Raw genomic sequence first — 25,834 nt, 5'->3', positions numbered from 1 at the left:
ATTTTATTTCTATAGAAATTTTTATCAAATTTTTATTTCTATAGAAAATTTTGTCAAAAATTTTTTTTTCTATATAAAATTTTGTTAAAATTTAATTTCTACAGCAAATGTTGTCAAACTTTTATTTCTATAGAAAATGTTGTCACAATTTTATTTCTATAGAAAAGTTTGTTAAAATTTTATTTCTATAGAAAATTTTTTAAAAATTTTATTTCTAAAGAAAATTTTTTAAAATTTTTTTTCTATATTTCTATAGGCAATTTTGTCAAACTTTTATTTCTTCGAAAGTTTCGTCAAAATTTTATTTCTATAGGCAATTTTGTCAAAATTTTATTTCTATAGAAAATTTTGTCAAAATTTTATTTCTTCGAAAGTTTCGTCAAAATTTTATTTCTATAGGCAATTTTGTCAAAATTTTATTTCTATAGAAAATTTTGTCAGCATTTTATTTCTTTAGAAAATTTTGTCAGAATTTTATTTCTATAGAAAATTTTGTTAAAATTTTATTTCTATAGAAAATTTTATCAATTTTTTTTTTCTATAGAAAATTTTGTTAAAATTTAATTTCTATTGAAAATTTTGTCAAACTTTTATTTCTATAGAAAATGTTGTCACAATTTTAATTCTATAGAAAAGTTCGTTAAAATTTTATTTCTATAGAAAATTTTTTAAAAATTTTATTTCTATAGAAAATTTTGTCAAAAATTTATTTGTATAGAGAATTTAGTCAAAAATTTATTTCTATCGAAAATTTTGTCAACATTTCATTTCTATAGGCGATTTTGTCAAACTTTTATTTCTATAGAAAATTTTATTTCTACAGAAAATTTTGCAAAATTTTATTTTTATAGAAAATTTTGTCAAAATTTTATTTTTATAGAAAATTTTGTCAAAATTTTATTTTTATAGAAAATTTTGTCAAAATTTTATTTTTATAGAAAATTTTATTTCTACAGAAAATTTTGTCAAAATTTTATTTCTATAGAAAATTTTGTCAAAATTCTATTTCTACAGAAAATTTTGTCAAAATTTTATTTCTATAGAAAATTTTTTCAAAATTGTATTTCTATAGAAAATTTTATATCTATAGAAAATTTTGTCAAAATTTTATTTCTATAGAAAATTTTGTCAAAAATTTTGGTTCTATAGACAATATTGTCAAAATTTTATTTCTATAGAAGATTTTGTCAAACTTTTATTTCTATAGAAAATGTTCTCACAATTTTATTTTTCAAAAGTATATTTCTATAGAAAATTTTGTCACAATTTTGTTAATATTTTATTTCTATCGAAAGTTTTGTCAAAATTTTACTTCTATAGGCAATTTTGTCAAAATTTTATTTCTAAAGAAACCTATGTCAAAATTTTATTTCGATTGAAAATTTTGTCAACATTTTATTTCGATAGAAAATTTTGACAAAATTTTATTTCTATAGAAAAATTTGTCAAAATTTTATTTCGATAGAAAATTTTGACAAAATTTTATTTCTATAGAAAATTTTATCAAATTTTTATTTCTATAGAAAATTTTATCAAATTTTTATTTCTATAGAAAATTTTGTCAAAATTTTTTTTTTCTATTGAAAATTTTATTTCTATAGAAAATTTTGTCAAACTTTAATTTCTATAGAAAATGTTGTCACAATTTTATTTCTATAGAAAAGTTTGTCAAAATTTTATTTCTATAGAAAATTTTGTCAAAATTTTATTTCTATAGAAAATTTTGCTAAAATTTATTTCTATGAAAATTTTGTCATAAATTTATTTGTCAACATTTTATTTCTATATGTTCTTACATATTTATTTCTGTAGAAAATTTTGTCACAGTTTTGTCAAAATTCTATTTCTATCGAAAGTTTTGCCCAAATTTTATTTCTATAGAAAATTTTGTAAAAATTTTATATCTATAGAAAATTTTGTCAAAATTTTATTTCTATTTTTATGTTAGCCTGATATCAATGCAGGCTGGTTAAATGTCCAAATCAATCCTTAATCTTCCTGTCCAATAAGCTCGAATAAATATTGTAATAATTTCTAGTTTAAAATTTCATTTCTAAAGAAAATTATGTCAAAATTTTATTTTTATTGAAACTGAGGTTTTCGTACTTGATAACTCAAATTAATGAAGTACGTAAAACTCAATTTCTTTCAATTTCGTACTTGATTCTAGGCACAAGAATTTCAATTTTTGTCATCTTATATCAAAGTCCATTAAAAACGTGACACGACTTAAAGTAAAAATAATTACAAGTTGACTTTAGTCAAACAAAATTGTCTTTCATACTAGAATACTCAATTTTAAATCTAAGCTCCTGACTGTAAGTACAAATCGACTTAATTGAAAAGTCTATAGACTTTTGTACAAGGAAAACCAAAACTTTATATCAGAAAAATGCGTATTCTGCCCTAATATGGAGACTATACCTAAAAGTGGTCCGATATGGTCGTTTTGCAATAGGCATCCTACTTACAGCTTATACCATGTGTGTCATGTTTGAAGGTGATAGTTTGTGATTCGTTCGTAGGATAGAGTGATTTCAACTGACGGACGGACACTGCTTTATCGACTCAGAATTTCACCACGACCCTGAATATTTATAGTGTATGGGGTCTGAGACAAATATTTCGATGTGTTGCAAACGGAATCAAATATTTAGTATGTCCCCCATTCTATGGTGAAATGTATAAATAGTTAAAAATTGACTTCTCCAAATTGAAAAAGAGCCGATAACTCGAAAGTCAATAGGTTTGTTTCCTTTCGATCAGGGCCTCAAATGATCCCTTCCACAAATTCCATACCCCATGCTGGCCGTATTCATCCAACTTCACTTGACATCAGATGTCTCTTGCTTTTGCTTTTGCTATGCAACTCCTACTTATCAAAAATGATGAAGAATGGTTCCTTGGCTTTCTTCTCCTTTGCTTTATGTCTGCATGTGTTGTAGTATTCTATGGAACTTTTGCTGCTGACGCCACGAGTTGTCGGTTCGGAAAATATGCAATATTAGATTTGAATGAATCTTGAAACATTGAAATGAAGTGGGTACCACAAGCATACCTCTAACTCGATTACTTATTAATTCGCCTAAGAGTAAATATGAGAGAAAAGCCAACCACTATGGTAAAAGAGAGTTCCACAATATATTCAAAATTGTTTATTAAGATTTTGGGGTTTTTGTTGGTTTTAAATGAATATTGGATGGGATGGGAAATTTATTAAACGAAATTTTAAAGAAGAATTAAAACTTTTTACTTTGTTATGATTTTATTATGCAGACTTGTAGTTGACGCGAAACACGTTTGTGAAGACTTTGATAGTTAATTTAATTTGCTGGCTAGTAGAATCATTTCCCATATCATTCTCACTTGCTAAGTTCTTCCACTTTCTCTTCTGAACTAAAAACAAAAAACTTGTCTTTACACTAATGATTTCGTTATTGATTTATCGAACGTTTATTGAATTTTGGACTAGTAAAAAAAACCTAATATCATAGAAATGGGTCTTTTATTCCAAGCTAATTTCGCATTAGTATTTTAAAAACAAGAAATATTTAGCCTTACGACAATATTATTTTCAAAGTGTAATATTTTTTATATTTTTTAATTTACTTTTTATCCGGACGGTCAGTCGAACCACGGTCGATACGTTAGTCGTTTAGTTTGTATTATTTAACTTCGTTTAATAAAGTTACATTTAGTTTTGCGGTCCTTAATTTAGTGTACATTTTGTACCCTTAAATTAGGGTTACATGATATGATAGATATTAGGTCAGAATTTTATTATATATTAATTCCCCTCATCATTACGAAATTTTAATTGGCCTTATATTGACAACGAAATATGCAATTAGTTGTACCTTCTTTTGATTCCCTAACTATTTGGAAATATTTAACAATAATACTTTCAAAGGAAACTACAAAATTGCATTCGTTTAATTTTGTCGAGTTTCAAAATATTATTCACATTTGTTGTGCATATCAATCGATATGTATACAAATTTATATAAAACCTTCAAAAATAACAGGCACACTACTCGGCACATCCCCGCAAACATTTTATATTAATATTTAGGATCTATCCATTAGAAGATAGGGAAACTATCATATATTCAGTTCCCCCTACTACGAGTTACCTGAATAAGCCAGACGAAGTAATAACTGCGAAAAGTCCACGAGCGATAAAATATAAATAAGAGACATATTTCGGGCGATTGTGAACTCATATGATTGATTGTTTCGAATTTCTGCTATAGAACACCTCAACTAAGATTATATAAGATACGATTATGGATATGTTAAATATTTTTTTTTAGTTTCGATTATTAAATTAGTAAAGGTTTTCTACACCAGAAATTCAAACCAATTTTGGAGAGTTATGAGAAGCAAGAACTTACTCAAAAAGAGCTTTGATGACCTGATACTAAAACTAAAATTGTTAACGATATTGAATTTATAGAACATGCTGTTACAATTACATTTTTATACAAATTTTGTAAAAATTTTATTTCTATAGAAATTTTGTCAAAATTGTTTTTTTATAGAAAATTTTCTCAAAATTTAATTTTATAGAAATTTTGTCAAAATTGTATTTTTATAGAAAATTTTCTCAAAATTTTATTTCTATAGAAAATTTGGTCAATAGTTTATTTGTGTAGAAAAATTTTTCACAATTTTATATAAATAGTTAATTTTGTCAAAATTTTATTTCTATAGAAATTTTGTCAATATTTTATTTCTATAGAAATTTTGTCAAAATTTTATTTCTATGGAAAATGTTGTCAAAATTTTATTTCTATGGAATTTTTTTTGCAAAATTGTATTTCTATAGAAAATTTTTGCAAAATTATATATAAAAAAATATATAAAAACTTTAGAATAATTTTAGTTCTATAGAAAATTTTAGCAAAATGTTAGTTCTATAGAAAAATTTGTCAAAGTTTTATTTTCATAGAAATTTTTTTTATAGAAAATATTGAATATAAAAATTTTATTTCTATAGAAAATTTTTCCAAAATTTTATTTCTATCGAAAATTTAGTCAAAATTTTATTTCTATAGAAAATTTTGTTAATAGTTTATTTGTGTAGAAAATTTTGTCAACATTTTATTGCTATAGAAGATTCTGTCAAAATTGTTTTCTATAGAAAATTTTGTCAAAATTTTATTTTTATAGAAAATTTTCTCAAAATTATATTTCTATAGAAAATTTTGTAAATTTTTTTTGTATGGAAAATTTTGTCAAAATTTTATTTCTATTAAAAATGTTGTCAATAGTTTATTTGTGTAGAACATTTTGTCAAAATAGTATTCCTATAGAAAATTTTGTCAAAACTTTTTCTATAGAAAATTTTGTCAAAATTTTATTTCTATAGAAAATTTTGTCAAAATTGTATTTTTATAGAAAATTTTCTAAAAATTTTGTCAAAATTTTATCTCTATAGAAAATTGTGTCAAAATTTTTATTTCTATAGAAAATTTTTCCAAAATTTTATTTCTATAGAAAATTTTTCCAAAATTTTATTTCTATAGAAAATTTTAGTAAAATTTTATTATTTCTGTATGGAAAATTTTGTCAAAATATTATTTCTATAGAAAATTTTTCCAAAATTTTATTTCTATCGAAAATTTTCCCAAAATTTTATTTCTATAGAAAATCTTTCCAAAATTTTATTTCTATCGTAAATTTTCCCAAAACTTTATTTCTACAGAAAATGTTTCCAATTTTTTTTTCTATCGAAAATTTTCCCAAAATTTTATTTCTATAGAAAATTTTGTCAATAGTTTATTTGTGTGGAAAATTTTGTCAACATTTTGTTGCTATAGAAAATTCTGTCAAAATTTTTTTCTATAGAAAATTTTGCCAAATTTTATTTCAATAGAAAATTTTGTCAAAATTTTATTTTTATAGAAAATTTTCTCAAAATTATATTTCTATAGAAAATTTTGTGAATTTTTTTTCTTTGGAAAATTTTGTCAAAATTTTATTTCTATAAAAAAATGTTGTCAATAGTTTATTTGTGTAGAACATTTTGTCAAAATATTATTCCTATTGAAAATTTTGTTAAAACTTTTTCTATAGAAAATTTTGTAAAAATTTTATTTCTATAGAAAATTTTGTCAAAATTGTATTTTTATAGAAAATTTTCTCAAAATTTTATTTCTATAGAAAATTTTGTCAATAGTTTACTTGTGTAGAAGAATTTTTCATAATTTTATTTCTATAGAAATTTTGTCAAAATTTTATCTCTATAGAAAATTGTGTCAAAATTTTTATTTCTATATTTTGTCCAAATGTTCATCTGTATTGAAAATTTTGTCAAAATATTATTTCGATAGAAAATTTTTCCAAAATTGTATTCTTATAGAAAATTTTCCCAAAATTTTATTTCTATAGAAATTTTAGTAAAATTTTATTTCTATAGAAAATTTTGTCAAAATATTATTTCTATAGAAAATTTTGTCAAAATTTTTATTTGTATAGTAAATTTTGTCAAAATTTTCATCTGTATAGAAAATTTTGTCAAAACTTTTTTTATAGAAAATTTTGTCAAAATTGTATTTTTATAGAAAATTTTCTTAAAATGTTATTTCTATAGAAAATTTTGTCAATATTTTACTGGTGTAGAAAAATTTTTCATAATTTTATTTATGTAGAAATTTTGTCAAAATTTTCATCTGTATGGAAAATATTGTCAAAAAATTTTTCCAAAATTTTATTTCTATAGAAAATTTTCCCAAAATTTTATTTCTATAGAAAATTTTGTCAAAATTTTCATCTGTATGGAAAATTTTGTCAAAATATTTCTATAGAAAAATTTTCCAAAATTTTATTTCTATCGAAAATTTTCCCAAAATTTTATTTCTATAGAAAATTTTAGTAAAATTTTATTTCTATAGAAAAATTTGACAAAGTTTTATTTTCATAGAAAATTTTATTTCTATAGAATATATTGTTAAAATTTTATTTGTATAGAATATATTGTTAAAATTTTATTTGTATAGAAATTTTGTAAAAATTTTATTTCTACAGAAAATTTTGTCAATAGTTTATTTGTGTAGAAAATTGTGTCAAAGTTTTTTTCAATAGAAAATTTTGTCAAGATTTTATTTCTATAAAAAATTTTGTCAATATTTTATTTGTATAGAAAATTTTGTCAAAATTTTATTTCTATAGAAAATTTTTCCAAAATTTTATTTCTATAGAAAATTTTTCCAAAATTTTATTTCTATAGAAAATTTTCTCAAAATTTTATTTCTATAGAAAATTTTTTCAAAAATTTTTTTTATTGAAAATTTTTTCAAAATTTTATTTGTATTGAAAATTTTCTCAAAATTTTATGTCAATAGAAAATTTGTCCAAAATTTTTGTCTATAAAAAATTTTGTTAAAATTTTATTTCTATAGAAAATTTTGTTAAAATTTTATTTCTATAGAAAATTTTGTCAAAATTTTCATCTGTATGGAAAATTTTCTTAAAACTTTATTTGTATTGAAAATTTTCTCAAAATTTTATGTCAATAGAAAATTTGTCCAAAATTTTTGTCTATAAAAAAATTTGTTAAAATTTTATTTCTATAGAAAATTTTGTTAAAATTTTATTTCTATAGAAAATTTTGTCAAAATTTTCATCTGTATGGAAAATTTTGTCAAAATATTTCTATAGAAAATTTTTCCAAAATTTTATTTCTATAGAAAATATTTCCAAAATTTTATTCCTATTTTCTCAAAATTTTATTTCTATAGAAAATTTTCTCAAAATTGTTTTTGTATTGAAAATTTTCTCAAAATTTATTTCTATAGAAAATTTTGTTAAAATTTTATTTCTATAGAAAATTTTGTCAAAATTTTATTTTTATAGAAAATTTTTCCAAAATTTTATTTCTATAGAAAATATTTCCAAAATTTTATTCCTATAGCAAATTTTCTCAAAATTTTATTTTATAGAAAATTTTGTATTTTTTTTTGCAAAATTTACCAATATAGGAAACAGTAAGAACTCTAACATTTTTGGTAGAATTCTACTAATTGTGGCAACTATGGATCATCGATGCATTGTTGTTGATTTAACCCAGGTCGTTCAAAACGTTCTGAGTACATATAACCTCAAACATATCAAGGGTTGCGAGAGAGCTTTCAGTTGACAGATTACAACACTATGATTGCCCGATCCAGAAGTATAAAAAGACAAACTAAGAGTAATCTTCCTAGCAACTCAACACTGCGGCATTTTAACGACGTGGTTCGAAATTGACTTACCAATGCTTACTGGGATATTCCCATTGAATAAAGGAATCATAAAATATATTTGTTTGTTGGTAGACGATATTGGTCGTAGTTATTGGTACAATTATAAAACTGAAATAATTTTTGTATTAATAATTTTGCCTTTGGTATGTAGTCGTGTGTGTTTGTGGGTGTATTTCTTAAGTTTTTGCCGACTTTGATGTTGAAATTCGTGTACTCGTTATGACATACTTATCTTTGATTTCCTTCTGAAGTCTTCATTTGGTTTTTGTTTTTTTTTTCAATTTTTTCCCCACCACGATTTCCTGAAGTTGTCTCAATTAAATGAAAAACCCAACAAGTCTAAATGGGAGACAGAAAATGTGTTATATGCCACTATCATGTTATTTTTGTTGTTGCCCCAGGAAAACCCTGTAAACTAGTTCGTTTGAGGTGTAAGCGATACGATGCAATGTTTTGCACAATGGGCTGTGGAATATTTCCCCGAAATGCACTTTTCTGTATGAAGTAAATATGCGATAGTTCAGAGTAAGAGAGGAATTTTCCTTGGACTTAATTCTTTTCCTAAGGGTGGCATATGACTGGGCAAGACCCAGAGGACTGAACGTAATCCCGGAGAAAAATTTTGCCTGTCTATTATGCCCACTATATCGAACGGAGTTACCTTAGATCGGAAACTGAATTGTAAGAGCCACACCAAATAGAAGATTGAGAAATCCTACAGAGCGGTGAGCTCTAAATGGGGTCCGAATCCAGAGGTGACGCACTGGATATATGGGAGCGTAATAAGGTTAATCCTGACATGCGCGCCCATAGTCTGGGGGACATCAGTGGAGAGGATGTCAAATGTCGGACATGTTGTTTTGGCATAACCGGGGCAATGAAGACCATGTCAAGCAGAGCCTTGAAAACGATATTGGACTAAGACTTATTGAGGTTCAGATGAGACGTAAAGCCACCACGGCTGCGATGAGATTGAAGATGTTGGAAGAATGGATAGAAACACGAAGCATCAAAGGATAATAGGGGAGATGGTGGTGAAATCTATACATGAGGTGGCCAAAGCTGCCGAGTGTGACAGTATGACGCCAGTAAGGTGGTCATGGGAGAACGGGACCCCAGAACATTTACTAAAGGAAAACACCCGCTACACCGATGGATCGAAGATGGGAGAGAGGACGAAACTGGGCCTATATGTGGAGCACCCAGACACCAAGATTCAATTATGATTAGCGGAACACAGCACAATCCTGCAGAATGAAATGAGTTCAAAGGCTTGTAAATAACTCGAGACCACAAAACGTGACAATTTTCACATATTTCTATGGGGCGGTGAAGGTAATACTAGACTTTACGGTTCGATCGCGAACCGTATTGGAATGCAAAAGCTGATCAACGACTACTCCGAATACGGCAGGATCAGCATTATATGGGTGCCGGATTAGAAGAAACTTAAGGACAAATTTATTGGCGATAAAAGTAGGGAAGTGAAATTAGAGACAAATGCAACGGTGGGAATGACAACGAAAATACTATGGGGTGACAAAAAAATAAACCGGGCACATAGAATTGAAAGTACATTTGTCCACTTATGCCAAAGACTTACTTCGCTTGCATGAAAGTGGTCAGTTACCGTATTTGGGTTTCTCCGACGATAAGCCATCACGGTTGTCATAGTTGGTAGAAATAAAATAAAATTGTGGCAATTTTATTTCTATAGGAAACATAAATAAAATTTTGAAAAATTGTCTATAGAAATAAAATTTTTACAAAATTTTCTATAGAAATAAAATTTTGACAAAATTTTTTTATAGAAATAAAATTTTGATAAAATTTTCTATAGAAATAAAATTTTAATAAAATTTTCTATAGAAATAAAATTTTGGAAAAATTTTCTATAGAAATAAAATAATGAGAAAATGTTCTGGAGAAATAACATTTTGACAAATTTTTCTATAGAAATACATTTTTGACACAATTTTCAATAGAAATCAAATTTTGATAAAATTTTCTATAGAAGTAAAATTTTGACAAAATTTTCTATAGAAAAGAAATTTTGATAAAATTTTCTATAAAATAAGATTTTGACAAAATTTTCTATAGAAATAAAATGTTGGCACAATTTCCTATAGAAATAAAATTTTGACAAAATTTTCTATAGAAATGAAATTTTGAAAAAATTTTCTATAAAATAAAATTTTGACAAAATTTTCTATAGCAATTAAATTTTTGCAAAATTTTCTATAGGAGTAAAATTTTGAAAAAATTTCCTATAGAAAAAAAAAAAATTGGGAAAATTTTCTATAGAAATAAAATTTTAACAAAATTTTCTATAGAAATAAAATTTTGAAAAAATTTCCTTAGAAATAAAATTTTGGGAAAATTTTCTATAGAAATAAAATTTTGGGAAAGTTCTCAACAGTAATAAAATTTAGGGAACATGTTCTATAGAAATAAAGTTTTGACAAAATTTCTATAGAAATAAAAGTTTGACAACATTTTCTATAGAAATTAAATTTTGGCAAAATTTTCTCTAGAAATAAAATTTTGGGAAAATTTTCTACAGAAATAAAATTTTGGGAAAATTTTCTATAGAAATAAATTTTTGAGAAAATTTTCGATAGAAATAAAATGGTGAGAAAATTTTCTATAGATATAAAATTTTGGGAAAATTTTCTATAGAAATAATTTTTTGAAAAAATTTTCAAAATATTTTTTTTTTGTTTTTGGTAAATTCCAAATGTTGGTACACTGAAAAAAAACTCAGCAGTTAACTAACGTTAATTTTAACTTACTTTTGTTGGAAAAAGTTATTTGTTGGTATTATATAATTTAATTTAAATTTGCGAAATTGAAATTGAATTGAAATTTTCCTAAACGTGGGTATAAAGTTCAATGACCTTGCACAAAAGTTCAATATGTGTTAACGCAAAGGAAAATTTTCCTACGATTCCAAAAAATAGTAAGATTTTGCGCGAATGATTTTCTTCTTTTTTTTAGTTAATTTTTTTCTTCTATAAGAGGGTGCAATTTCGTGAACTTTAGTTAAAAAGTACAGCAGGGCATTCAGTTTTCCTGGCTTTAACTACACTTTGTGAAAATCTCAAAATGTGGAGTATAATTTAGTTCAATTTTATTATTATTTTTGGCTCGAGTGCCAACAGTGCATCAGGTTCCTAGGTTCTTTATTTTCAGGGGAAGCATTTTAATTTCATTTCAATTTTCATCCTTTTGATATCACAGAACACTGTGCCATACGAGCATTATTGTGTATAATGCCTGTGCAAATTGCAGTCTATACAAATATTCCAAAGTGTATTACTATACGATACGTTGCGAGTGTGCAAACATTCGTATATACGTGGTAATTATAACAACCCTACTAATTGTTTGCTTTCAAGTTAAACAGGAGCCGATGTTGATAGGAGCCGGTGTCGCTGTGCCCGAACATCATCATCATCACTAGTAAGAGCAAATAGCGTCATCTGAACCAAGGAGCAAATGTAAGGCAATAACAAAATGCCACAATAGTGGCATATGATCCCAACTAATTACACGAACGTTTCGACATTTTAACATCGACATTGAAGTATCAGAATTATCGTAATTATCAGTATTACCATTGGCTGTCCTCCATTGAAAGGAAATGTCAGAGTTTGTTGTTTGTTTTTTTTTTTTTTATAGTACAATATAGATGGACTGACGTATTGACATTGTATTTTAACACTCGCAGATGGGAGAAAGGGTATTTAATTAAAAGGTTGAAAAATTATAAATAAGAAATTGGATGGTGTACTTTATAAAACAAATTATTTATTGAACAACGAAGTATGCTTTCGTCTTTGGATTTCTGAAGTAAACCAGTTCTGTTTTAATTCATTTCCTGCAAGGGGGCACCAAACTGATACGGGACGGGAATAATAGTATAAACTCTGAAATACTAATGTCGATGCAAAGATGCCGAAAGGTATCATATCACGACACAATACTCTAGGAAAACACATTGTAAGGATCGGTCTAACGAGTGATATTTGTACTTCGTGTCTTCGCCCTAAGGCTACGGAAGATTCATTTAATTTTCTGTGCTGGTGTCCGCATTATCTTTCACAAGAAACAAGATATTGGGCTCATATTTCTTTTAAAATATTACCGACTTGAGACCAGGGTTGTCACTCACTCCAAAAATTTCAAGAAAATTTAACCAAAAACCTACCAAATTAAAAAAATCTTATTACCAATTTGATTTTTTTTTTATTTTAGAAGTTTATTATTCCAAAACTTTTTTTATCAGTATTTGGAATATTATATATTCTGATGTTTCCTATTAGCGACAATTTTTGTGTAAATGTGTCGAATTTCAAATATATTAACGATTTAGCTTGCACCAACAAGGGTAAGTTACTAGTTCTTTACAATGGGAGAACTTACAATATAACCCAACACGAAAACTAAAAATTTTAATGATGTTGAATATATAGAAAAAACTTTTTTCGACATTTTATTTCCATAAACAATTTTGGAAACATTTTATTTTTATAGAAAATTTTGTAATAATTTTATATCTATACAAAATTTTGTCAAAATTTTATATTTGTAGGAATATTGTCACAATTTTATTTCTATTTTTTAAAATTTATTTCTACAGAAAATTTTGTCAAAATTTTATTCCAATGGAAAATTTTGTCAAAATTTTATTTCTATAGTCAATTTTGTCAAAATTCTATGGAATATTTCGTCAACATTTTATTTCTATTGAAATTTTTGTAAAAATTTCATTTCTATAGAAAATTTTGTAAAAATTTTATGTTTATAAAAATTTGGTCAAAATTTTATTTCTGTAGAAAAAAATTTTGAGAAAATATTCTATAGAAATAAAATTTTCTAAAGAAATAAAATTTTGAGAAAATTTTTATAGATATAAAATATCGACAAAATTTTCTATAGAAATAAAAATTTTCAAAATATTTTTTTGGTAATTTGTTTTATTTGTAAAGAAAATTTTGTAAAATTTTATTTCTATAGAAAATTTTGTAAAAATTTCATTTCTATAGAAAATTTTGTCAAAATTTTATTTTTATAAAAATTTGGTCAAAATTTTATTTATATAGAAAATGTTTGTAAAAATTTAATTTCTGTAGAATTTTTTTGCAAAATTCTATGTTTTAGAAATTTTTGTTAAACTGTTATTTTTTTCAAAATTTTATTTCTATAGAAAATTTTGTCAAAATTTTATTCCTAAATAAAATTTTATCAAAATTTTATTTCTTTAGAAAAAATTTATAAAAATTTTATTTTATAGATTTTTTTTTGTTGTTTTAGAAATGTTTGTAAAAATTGCATTTCTATAGAAAATTTTGTCACAATTTTATTTCTATTTTTTAAAATTTATTTCTACAGAAAATTTTGTTAAAATTTTATTTCTATCGAAAATTTTGTCAAAATTTTATTTCTATAGACAATTTTGTCAACATTTTATTTCTATGGAATACTTCGTCAACATTTTATTTCTATAGAGAATTTTGTCAAAATTTTATTTCTATAGCAAATGTTGTTAAAATTTTATTTCTATAGAAAATTTTGTCAAAATTTTATTTTATACAAATTTTTTCAGAATTATGTTTCTATAGAAAATTTTGTCTCAATTTTATTTTTAAATAACATTTTGTCAAAATTTTATTTCTATAGAATAAATTGTCATAAGTTTATTTCTATAGAAAATTTTGTCAAATTTTTTTTCTATAGAAAATTTTGTCAAAATTTTATTAGTATTGTCCAAATTTTATTTTTATAAAAATTTTGTGTGTTTAGAAATTTTTGTAAAAATTTTATTTATATACAACATTTTCTCAAAATTGTATCTCTGTAGAAAATGTTGTTACAATTTTATTTCCATAGCATTTTATTTGCAGAGAAAATTTTGTTAAAATTTTATTTCTATATAAAATTTTGTGAAAATTTTATGTCTGTAGAAATTTATTTCAAAATGTTGTGAAAATTTTATTTCTATAGAGTACTTTGTCAAAATTTTATTTCTATGGAAAATTTTGTTAATTTTTTTTATAGAAAATTTTGTCAAAATTTTATTTCTATAGATTTGTGTCAAAATTTTATTTCAAAAAAAAAAAATTTTCAACATTTTTTTATAGAAAATTTTGTTATATTTTAATTTTTATTGAATATTTTGTCTAAATTTTTTAGAATCTTTCTCAAAATGTTATTTCTATAAAAAATTTTGCCATTATTTTATTCTTATAGAAAATTGTGTCAAAATATTATATTTATAGAAAATTTTGTCAAAATTTTATTTCTAAAGAAAATGTTGTAAAAATTTTATTTTATAAAAATTTTGTCCAAATTTTATTTTTATAGAAATTTTTTCAGAATTTTGTTTCTATAGAAAAATTTGTAAAAATTTTATTTCTATAGAAAATTTTTTAAACATTTTATTTCTATAGAAAATTTTTTAAAAATAGTATTTCTAAAGAAAATTTTGAAAAAATTCTATTTCTATAGAAAATTTTTTCCAAATTTAATTTTTATAGAAAATGTTGTCAAAATTTTATTTTTATAGAATATTTTGTCATAATTTTATTTCTGTAGAAAGTTTTTGCAAATTGTTTTTTCTAACGAATATTTTGACAAAATCATATTTTGAAAAAATTTTGTCCAAATTTTATTTGTATAGATTTTTATACCCTCCACCATAGGAGGTGTTACATGCCGTTTGTAACACATCGAAATATTGCTCTAAGACCCCATAAAGTATATATATTCTGGGTCGTGGTGAAATTCTGAGTCGATCTGGGCATGTCCGTCCGTCTGTTGAAATCACGCTAACTTCCGAACGAAACAAGCCATCGACGTGAAACTTGGCACAAGTAGTTGTTATTGATGTCGGTCGGATGGTATCCATATCGGTCCACTTTTACGTATAGCCCCCATATAAACGGACCCCCAAATTTGGCTTGCGATTGCTCTAAGAGAAGCAAATTTCATCCGATCCGGCTGAAATTTGGTACATGGTGTAGGTATATGTTCTCTAATGACCATGCAAAAATTGGTCCATATCGGTCCATAATTATATATAGCCTCCATATAAATCGATTCCCAGATTTGTCCTCTGGAGCCTCTTGGAGGAGCAAAATTCATCCGATCCGGTTGAAATTTGGAACATGGTGCTAGAATGTGGTCTCTAACAAACACGCAAGAATTGGTCAATATCGGTCCATAATTATATATAGCCCCCATATAAACCGTTCCCCAGAGTTGATCTCCGGAGCCTCTTGGAGGAGCAAAATTCATCCGATCCGGTTGAAATTTGCAACGTGGTGTTAGTATAAGGCCGTTAATATCCATGCCAAAGTTGGTCCATATCGGTCTATAGTTATATATAGCCGATCCCCAATCACACAAAAATTTTTCCATATCGGTTCATATTCATGGTTGCCACTCGAGCCAAAAATAATCTACCAAAATTTTAATTTTATGGAAAAAATTGTCAAAATGTTATTTCTATAGAAAATTTTGTCAAAATTTTATTTCTACAGAAAATTTGCTCAAAATTTTATTTCTAAAGAAAATTTTGTCAAAATTTTATTTCTATAGAAATTTTTTTCCAAATTTTACTTCTATAGAAAATGTTGTCAAAATTGGATTTTGTCAAAATGTTATTTCTATAGAAACTTTAAACTTAATTATATACGTATTTAATCGGCCTTTTTATACCCTCCACCATAGGATGGGGGTATATTAACTTTGTCATTCCGTTTGTAACACATCGAAATATTGCTCTAAGACCCCATAAAGTATATATATTCTGGGTCGTGGTGAAATTCTGAGTCGATCTAAGCATGTCCGTCCGTCTGTCCGTCTGTCCGGCTGTCCGTCCGTCTGTGGAAATCACGCTAACTTCCGAACGAAACAAGCTATCGACTTGAAACTTGGCACAAGTAGTTGTTATTGATGTAGGTCGGATGGTATTGAAAATGGGCCATATCGGACCACGTTTACGTATAGCCCCCATATAAACCGATCCCCAAATTTGGCTTGGGGAGCCTCCCGGAGCAGCAAAATTCATCCGATCCGGTTGAAATTTGGTACGTGGTCTTAGTATACGGTCTCTAACAACCATGCAAAAATTGGTCCATATCGGTCCATAATTATATATAGCCCCCATATAAACCGATCCCCAGATTTGACCTCCGGAGCCTCTTGGAGGGGCAAAATTCATCCGATCCGATTGATATTTGGTACCTGATGTTAGTATATGGTCTCTAACAACCATGAAAAAATTGGTCCATATCGGTCCATAATTATATATAGCCCCCATATAAACCGATCCCCAGATTTGACCTCCGGAGACTTTTGGAGGGGCAAAATTCATCCGATCCGGTTGAAATTTGGTACCTGATGTTAGTATAAGGCCTCTAATAACCATGCAAAAATTGGTCCATATCGGTCCATAATTATATATAGCTCCCATATAAACCGATCCCCAGATTTGACCACCGGAGCCTCTTGGAGGAGCAAAATTCATCCGATCCGGTTGAAATTTAGTACGTGGTCTTAGTATACGGTTTTTAACAACCATGCAAAAATTGGTCCATATCGGTCCATAATTATATATAGCCCCCATATAAACTGATCCCCAGATTTGACCTCCGGAGCCTCTTGGAGGGGCAAAATTCATCCGATCCGGTTGAAATTTGGTACCTGATGTTAGTTTACGGCCTCTAATAACCATGCAAAAATTGGTCCATATCGGTCTATAATTATATATAGCCCCCATATAAACCGATCCCCAGATTTGACCTCCGGAGCCTCTTGGAAGCGCAAAATTCATCCGATCCAGTTGAAATTTGGTACATGGTGTTAGTATATGGTCTCTAACAACCATGCAAAAATTGGTCCATATCGGTCCATAATTATATATAGTTCCCATATAAACCGTCCCCAGATTTGACGTCCGGAACCTCTTGGAGGAGCAAAAGTCATCCGATACGGTTGAAATTTGGTACATTTTGTCAATATATGGCCTCTAACAGCCATGTAAAAATTGGTCCATATCGGTCTTTAGTTATATATAGCCGATGACTTATTACACAAAAATTGGTCCATATCGCCAAAAATAATCTACCAAAACTTTATTTCCATAGAAAATTTTGTCAAATTTTATTACTATAGAAAGTTTTGTCAAAATTTCATTTCTATAGAAAGTTTTGTCAAAAGTTTATTTCTATACAAATGTTTGTCAAAATTTTATTTACATATAAAATTTTGTCAAAATTTTATTTCTATAGAAAATTTTGTAATCTACCTAAACTTTATTTCCATAGAAAATTTTGTCAAATTTTATTACTATAGAAAGTTTTGTTAAAATTTCATTTCTATAGAAAGTTTTGTCAAAAGTTTATTTCTATAGAAAATTTTGTAAAAAATTTATTTCTGTAGAAAATTTTGTCAACATTTTATTTCTATACAAAATTTTGTCAAAATTTTATTTCTATACAATATTTTGTCAACATTTTATTTCTATAGAAATTTTTGTCAAAATTGTATTGCTATAGAAAATTTTGTCAACATTTTACTTCCATAGAAAATTTTGTCAACATTTTATTTCTATAGAAAATTTTGTCAAGTTTTTATTTCTATAGAACATTTTGTCAAATTTTTATTTCTATAGAAAATTTTGTCAAAATTTTATTTCTATAGAAAATTTTGTCAAGGTTTCATTTCTATAGAAAATTTTGTCAAAATTTTATTTCTATAGAAAATTTTGTCAAACTAGATTATATACGTATTTAATCGGCCTTTTTTATACCCACCACCATAGAATGGTGACGGGGGTATAATAAGTTTGTCATTCCGTTTGTAACGCATCGAAATATCGATTTCCGACTATATAAAGTATATATATTCTTGATCAGGGAGAAATTCTAAGACGATATAACGATGTCCGTCTGTCCGTCTGTCTGTCTGTCTGTCTGTCTGTCTGTCTGTCTGTTGTAATCACGCTACAGTCTTCAATAATGAAGCAATCGTGCTGAAATTTTGCACAAACTCGTCTTTTGTCTGCAGGCAGGTCAAGTTCGAAGATGGGCTACATCGGTCCAGGTTTTGATATAGTCCCCATATAAACCGACCTCCCGATTTGGGGTCTTGGGCTTATAAAAATCGTAGTTTTTATCCAATTTGCCTGAAATTTGAAATCTAGAGGTATTTTATGACCATAAAGAGGTGTGCCAAAAATGGTGAGTATCGGTCCATGTTTTGGTATAGCCCCCATATAGACCGATCCCCCGATTTTACTTCTTGGGCTTATAGAAACCGTAGTTTTTATCCAATTTGTCTGAAATTGGAAATCTAGAGGTATTTTATGACCATAAAGAGGTGTGCCAAAAATGGTGAGTATCGGTCCATGTTTTGGTATAGCCCCCATATAGACCGATCTCCCGATTTTACTTCTTGGGCTTATAGAAACCGCAGTCTTTATTCAATTTACCTGAAATTGGAAATCTAGAGGTATTGTAGGACCACAAATACGTGTGCCAAAAATTGTGAGTATCGGCCCATGTTTTGGTATGGTCCCCATATAAAACGACCTCCCGATGTGGGGTCTTGGGCTTATAGAAATCGTAGTTTTTATCCAATTTGTCCAAAATTAGAAATCTAGAGGTATTTTAGGACCATAAAGAGGTGTGCCGAAAATGGTGAGTATCGGTCCATATTTTGGTATAGCCCCCATATAGACCGATTTCCCGATTTTACTTCTTGGGCTTCTAGAATACGTAGTTTATATACAATTTGCCTGAAATTGAAAATTTATAGGTATTTTAGGACTATAAAGAGGTGTGCCACAAGTGGTGAGTATCCGTCCATGTTTTGGTATAACCCCCATATAGACCGATATCCCGATTTTACTTCTTGGGCTTCTAGAATCTGAAGTTTTTATCCAATTTGCCTGAAATTGGAAATCTAGAGGTATTTTCGGGCCATAAAGAAGTGTGCCGAAAACGGTGAGTATCGGTCCATATTTTAGTATAGCCCCCATAAGAAAGATCTCCCGATCTAACTCCTTGGGTTTGTAGAAACCGTAGTTTTTATCCGACTTGCCTGAAATTGTAAATATTCTGGTATTTTAGACTCACAAAAACGTGTATCGGATTAAGTTTCTATCGGTCCATTTCGTAATGCCTCCATATAGACCGACTTCACTTCTTGAGGATGTAGAAGGCGCACTGATCATGAAAATTGCTTGAAACTCAATGTAAAATTTCCAGATTTTACTTCTACAGATTTAAGATTTCAAATCAAGACGTTATTTTATAATTTTCTTGCACACTTACAAGAGATGTTAATGATTCCTCTAAAACTCAAACAAAAATGGTTCTTATAAATCCAGAATCTGATATAGTCCTCATAGGTGAAATCTTTAAATTTATCTTCGGGAAGTGTCCCCAAGTCCTCAAGCCCTCCTGAAATTTCAAAGGAAACCCTAATATTTGGTTCATGGTGGCGGGTATTTAAGGTTCGGCCCGGCCGAACTTACTGCTGTGTATACTTGTTTTTGTTTAATATATACCCCGTATGGGCTAACTTACAATTTAGAAGACAGTGTTAAAAAGTTTTACGATACCTTGCCATCGGCAAGTGTTATCGCAACCCAAGTAATTCGATTGTGGATGACAGCCTTTAGTAGAAGTTCCTACGCAATCCATGGTGGAGGGTACATAAGATTCGGCCTGGCCGAACTTACGGCCGTATATACTTGTTTAGTTTAATATATACTACTTATGGACTACCTTTTAATTTAGAAGACGGTGTTAGGAAGTTTTAAGATATCTTGCCATCGGCAAGTGTTACCGCAACCCAAGTAATTCGATTGTGGATGACAATATTCAGTAGAAGTTTCTACGCAATCCATGGGGGAGGGTACATAAGCTTCGGCCTGGCCGAAATTACGGCCGTATATATTTGTTTTTCTATAGATTCTATAGAAATATTGTGAAGTACTTCTTGGTAGGGTAGGAATATTTTGGAAAAATTTACCAAAACATCACTAATTCTATCAAACAATATAAAATCAACCCTTTTTGGAGAATTCGACCAACTATGACAACCGTGCTTGCGAGACTGCAGCCTCAGGAAGGTTAGGTTAGGTATAGTGGCAGCCCGATATTTCAGGCTCACTTAGACTATTCAGTCCATTGTGATACCACAGTGGTGAACTTCTCTCTTATCATTGAGAGGGTCGTGGGTTTGAACCCACGACCCTGTGTATGCAAGGCGGGCATGCTAACCATTGCACTACGGTGGCTCCCAGGTGGGCCTCAGGAATATTATCGCTTTCATCAAGGCCTCTGGTTAAAGGACATAGGCAGATCTGAAGGACATTTGACCATAGGATGGGTTTATCCCGGCCGGAGTGGAAGAGACACGATTAAGAAGAGAAAAGTAGTTTGAGGATCTGCAATGCACCAACTATGGTCTAAATGAACACAAATCTGCTTTGCAAGGATTCGTATCATTCTGTTAATTGAGATTGACCATAGTATCGATATGTATGCGGATGTCAAAGGATACTTTATCAAAAAAGTATTTGATCGCTTCTAATATAAATTCCTAAAACAGATTATGTTTACAACTTTTGATCTTATGAGCTTTACCGCCATTTTCACCCCAATAGATTACGTTTCAAGTCACAATGCTGAAAATTTCATTTCATTTGCCTAGTTCTCTTGTGACTATCTTGTCAAGGGGTTAATCTCTGTATGTTTTCAGCTTCCGCCTTGATGAGCAACTATATTGCACGTTCCACACACGGGCCATGGGATGTCTTCAATTCTACGCTCACAGCTCACAGTTGTAAGCATTTTCTTCTCCATGTGTTCACTTGATAACGAAATTTTCAACACATGTGGAGACTCGATAGTTTTGTGTTTTTCTCAGGTCGAGTCGTTTTTAGTGCACCCCACGAGCCATAGCCCAGGCATTTCATAAAAATCACATGGTACACATCATCATCATCAGAAGAGTGTCGGTAATATACTCACACCCGCCCTTGGAACAAATTCATCGAAAGGCTTGGCAAAGAGGGGGAAAAGTGTAAAAACCATAATTAGTTAATATGCAATTGCTGCACTTATAATGTTCTCGCCAGCACCAATGATTGCGATGGTGATGTTGATGATGATGATGGTGCCTCCGACAAATGTTGTCATTTATTGGTTGGCACATGTTGCACTTCCGTAATGCCTTTGCAACTCCATTGAATTTTATGAATGACTTGAAGTTATTCAATTTGCAGAGATTTCTTTCGTTGTTTTTTTTTTTTTTTTTTGGAGTTCTTCATTGTCTGACATCCATGAACTTCATGACTGGAGTTTTGAGAGAAGATTATGATGGGGATGTGTTTCTGTCGGTTTCTGCCCCATTACTTAGGTAAAAATATTTGTAGTTTTTTCCTTTTCGATATTTTTTTGTACAGCATTATTTCTTAAGCACTACTAAACATCGACTATCTCTGTGGCTGGCTGGTTGGTTGATTGTTATTTCTATGGAAGTAATATATCTGCATGTACGATTATTTTATTTTATTTTGCATTTTTTGCCTTAACATTTTTCAATTAAAATTCCTTTGGAACATTTTTGCGTTTATGTTAAACAATATTAGAAATTCTCTAATACTCTCATCCTGTGCAGCTTATTGCGGCTATATCTTTGGTTTATTCACTGGTGTACTCTATGTGGTGTTTAGATGCAAACTAAAGTCCAAATAATTGGTTGAATAAGAAAGAGAAATTCCTTTAGAAAAGTTCTTTAAAAGAAACAAAATAATTTTCCAGATATTTGAATAGCAGACAAAGTTTATGATATTTGGTTATTAGGGTGACTTGATGAAAAACTAAAGAGACTAGAATAAAATTGTATAGTCATAACTCAGTGGGTCTGGTGTTGTTTGATTTGATTTTAAGGTCACCGTTGCCATCGATCTTTATAAGGTCACCGTTGCCATCGATCTTTATGAAACCCCTCATTTGGTTTCATAAAGATCGAAAAAAGTGATAGTCGGTAAATGGAATACCTGGAGAGAACGGTTGGAGTGCTCTTTTGAAAAGAAAACAAGTATATACGGCCGTAAGTTCGGCCAGGCCGAAGCTTATGTACCGTCCACCATGGATTGCGTAGAAACTTCTACTGAAGACTGTAATCCACAATCGAATTACTTGGGTTGCGGTAACACTTACCGATGGCAAGGTATCTTAAAACTTTCTAACACCGTAATATATACCACATAGTCCATATGTGGTATATATTAAACTAAAAAGGCCGATTAAATATGTATATAATTAAGTTTAAAGTTTCTATAGAAATAAAATTTTGACAACATTTTCTATAGAAGTAAAATTTGGAAAAAATTTTCTATAGAAATAAAATTTTGACAATATTTTCTATAGAAATAAAATTTTGACAAAATTTTCTATAGAAATAAAATTTGGAAAAAAATTTCTATAGAAAAAAAATTTTGACAAAATTTTCTATAGAAATAACATTGTGACAATGTTTTCTATAGAAATAACATTTTGACAATGTTTTCTATAAAAATAAAATTTGGTAGATTATTTTTGGCTCGAGTGACAACCATGATTATGAACCGATATGAACCAATTTTTGTGTGATTGGGGATCGGCTATATATAACTATAGACCGATACAGACCAATTTTTGGCATGGTTATTAGCGGCCTTATGCTAACACCACGTTGCAACTTTCAACTGGATCGGATAAATTTTGCTCCTCCAAGACAAATTCTTGCGTGTTTCTTAGAGACCACATTCTAACACCATGTTCCAAATTTCAACCGGATCGGATGAATTTTGCTCCTCCAAGAGGTTCCTTGGGCAAATCTGGGGATCGATTTACATGGGGGCTATATATTATTATGGACCGATATGGACCAATTCTTGCATGGTTGTTAGAGACCATATACTAACACCACGTACCAAATTTCTACCGGATCGGATGAATTTTGCTCCTCTAAGAGGCTTCGGAGGTCAAATCTGGGGATCGGCTTGTATGGGGGGCTATATATAATTATGGACCGATATGGACCAATTTTTGCATGGTTGTTAGAAACAATATACTTACACCACGTACCAAATTTCAATCGGATCGGATGACTTTTGCTCCTCTAAGAGGCTCCGGAGGTCAAATCTGGGGATCGGTTTATATGGGGGCTATATATAATTATAAGCCGATGTGAACCAATTTTTGCACGGTCATTAAAGAACATATACCAACACCATGTACCAAATTTCAGGCGGATCGGATGAAATGTGCTTCTCTTAGAGGCTCCGCAAGCCAAATCTGGGGATCGGTTTATATGGGGGCTATATATAATTATGGACCGATGTGGACCAATTTTTTCATTGTTGTTAGAGACCATATACTAACACCATGTACTAAATTTCAGGCGGATCGGATGAAATGTGCTTCTCTTAGAGGCTCCGCAAGCCAAATCGGGGGATCGGTTTATATGGGGGCTATATGTAAATATGGACCGATATAGACCAATTTCTGCATGGTTGTTAGAGACCATATACTATCACCATGTACCAAATATCAGCCGGATCGGATGAAATGTGGTTCTCTTGGAGGCTCCGCAAGCCAAATCGGAGGATCGGTTTATATGGGGGCTATATGTAAATATGGACCGATATAGACCAATTTCTGCATGGTTGTTAGAGACCATATAATAACACCATGTACCAAATTTCAGCCGGATCCGATGAAATTTGCTTCTCTTAGAGCAATCGCAAGTCAAATTAGGGGGGTCTTAGAGCAATATTTCGATGTGTTACAAACGGAATGACAAAGTTAATATACCCCCATCCTATGGTGGAGGGTATAACAAGTATATACAGCCCTTAGTTCTTCCGGGCTGAATTTTAAATATCCACAACCATGAAAAAAATCATCATAGTTTCTTTTCAAAAATCTTTGCCTTGGAGAGTTATTTGAAAATATATATAGAATCTCAGGGGGTTTGATGATATGTACTCTTTCTGAAAGATTAGTTCAACAAATTCCCGAATTCCCGAAGTTAAATTTAATGTTTCTACATATGGAGACTACATCAGATTTGGGATGAATAAGAAAAAAATTGGTTTAAGTTTTAGAGGAATCTTAAACTTCTCGTCTAAGAGCGCAAGAAAAGTCGACCAAAGAACGCCTTTCATTTGGTTTGATATCTAAATTCTATACAAGTTTACACGTATTACTCGAATGAGCAAGACAGTTCTGATAAATATTGCAAATTCTAGAAGCTGAAGTAGTCAAATCGGGAACCGATACATACCATATTCGGCACACCTATGTGGGGACCCATAATAACTCTAGATTTCCAATTTCGAGAACGATTTCTGCATTATAGAGCTCAATCGAAGCTGTTTTTTTTTTGCTAAAGCCGATGTTCGACTAAACAGCCATTATCGGTATTTTTACACACTTTTAATATAAAACAAGTTAGGAAAGTCTAAAGTCGGACGGGGCCGACTACATTATACCCTTCACCATTATGTACACCAAAATTTGTGTTACCATCTCAACTCCTTTAAATTTGTTTGGAGTTATTGTGAAGGTTTATATTTCCGTATGTGGTCTTTTGATGGTTATGATATATTTATTATTTGGCCAAGTCGAGTGATATTTCCACAAGTCGTAGCCTTATTTAAATCTCAACTATTCTGTGGAAAGTCTGGCATTACAGTTTGTAAGATATGATTACGATATTGGGAAATGATCATATAATTTTGTGTAAAATGTGGGTATTTTGGCCATATTTGTATAAACCGGAAGAACAAATATATTGAGGATTTATTTAAATCTGAACCAAATTAGATCACATTTGACACACTTAAATACCGAATTAAATATATTCTCTGTAGAAACTATCAAGTCAATTGGAGGAAAATGCCATTAAAAATGGGATTAAAATATGAAACTTTCTATCATATTTCCCCAACTCTGGCGTACACATACTCGTACATGGGAGCTGTAACTGACAAAATTTGACATGCATAGTTAGAATAATAATTCTGCAATCTCTGCAAAATTTCACGTAACTGGGAGTATAACTTTGGCCTCCGTGGTCATATGAGTGTAAATCGGGCGAAATATATATATATATATATATATATATATATATATATATATATATATATATATATATATATATATATATATATATATATATATATATATATATATATATATATATATATATATATATATATATATATATATATATATATATATATATATATATATATGTGAGGTATATGTAAATCTGAACCGATTTCAACCAAATTTGGTACAATTAACGATACTATTAAACGTACTCCGTGTGCAAAATTTGAACTATGTCAGGACAATAGTTTGGCTTTTGAGGTCATATAACTTCAAATCGGACGAACGATACATATGGGAGCTATGTCTAAATCTGAACCGATTTCAACCAAATTTAGTACACTTACCGATACTATTAAACTTACTCCTGGTGCAACATTTGGAGCACGTCAGGGCAAAGCTCTG

The sequence above is a fragment of the Haematobia irritans genome, chromosome 5 (genome assembly GCF_050003625.1).
Source record: "Haematobia irritans isolate KBUSLIRL chromosome 5, ASM5000362v1, whole genome shotgun sequence".
NCBI lineage: Eukaryota > Metazoa > Arthropoda > Insecta > Diptera > Muscidae > Haematobia > Haematobia irritans.
Note: the sequence above shows the minus strand (reverse complement) of the source record.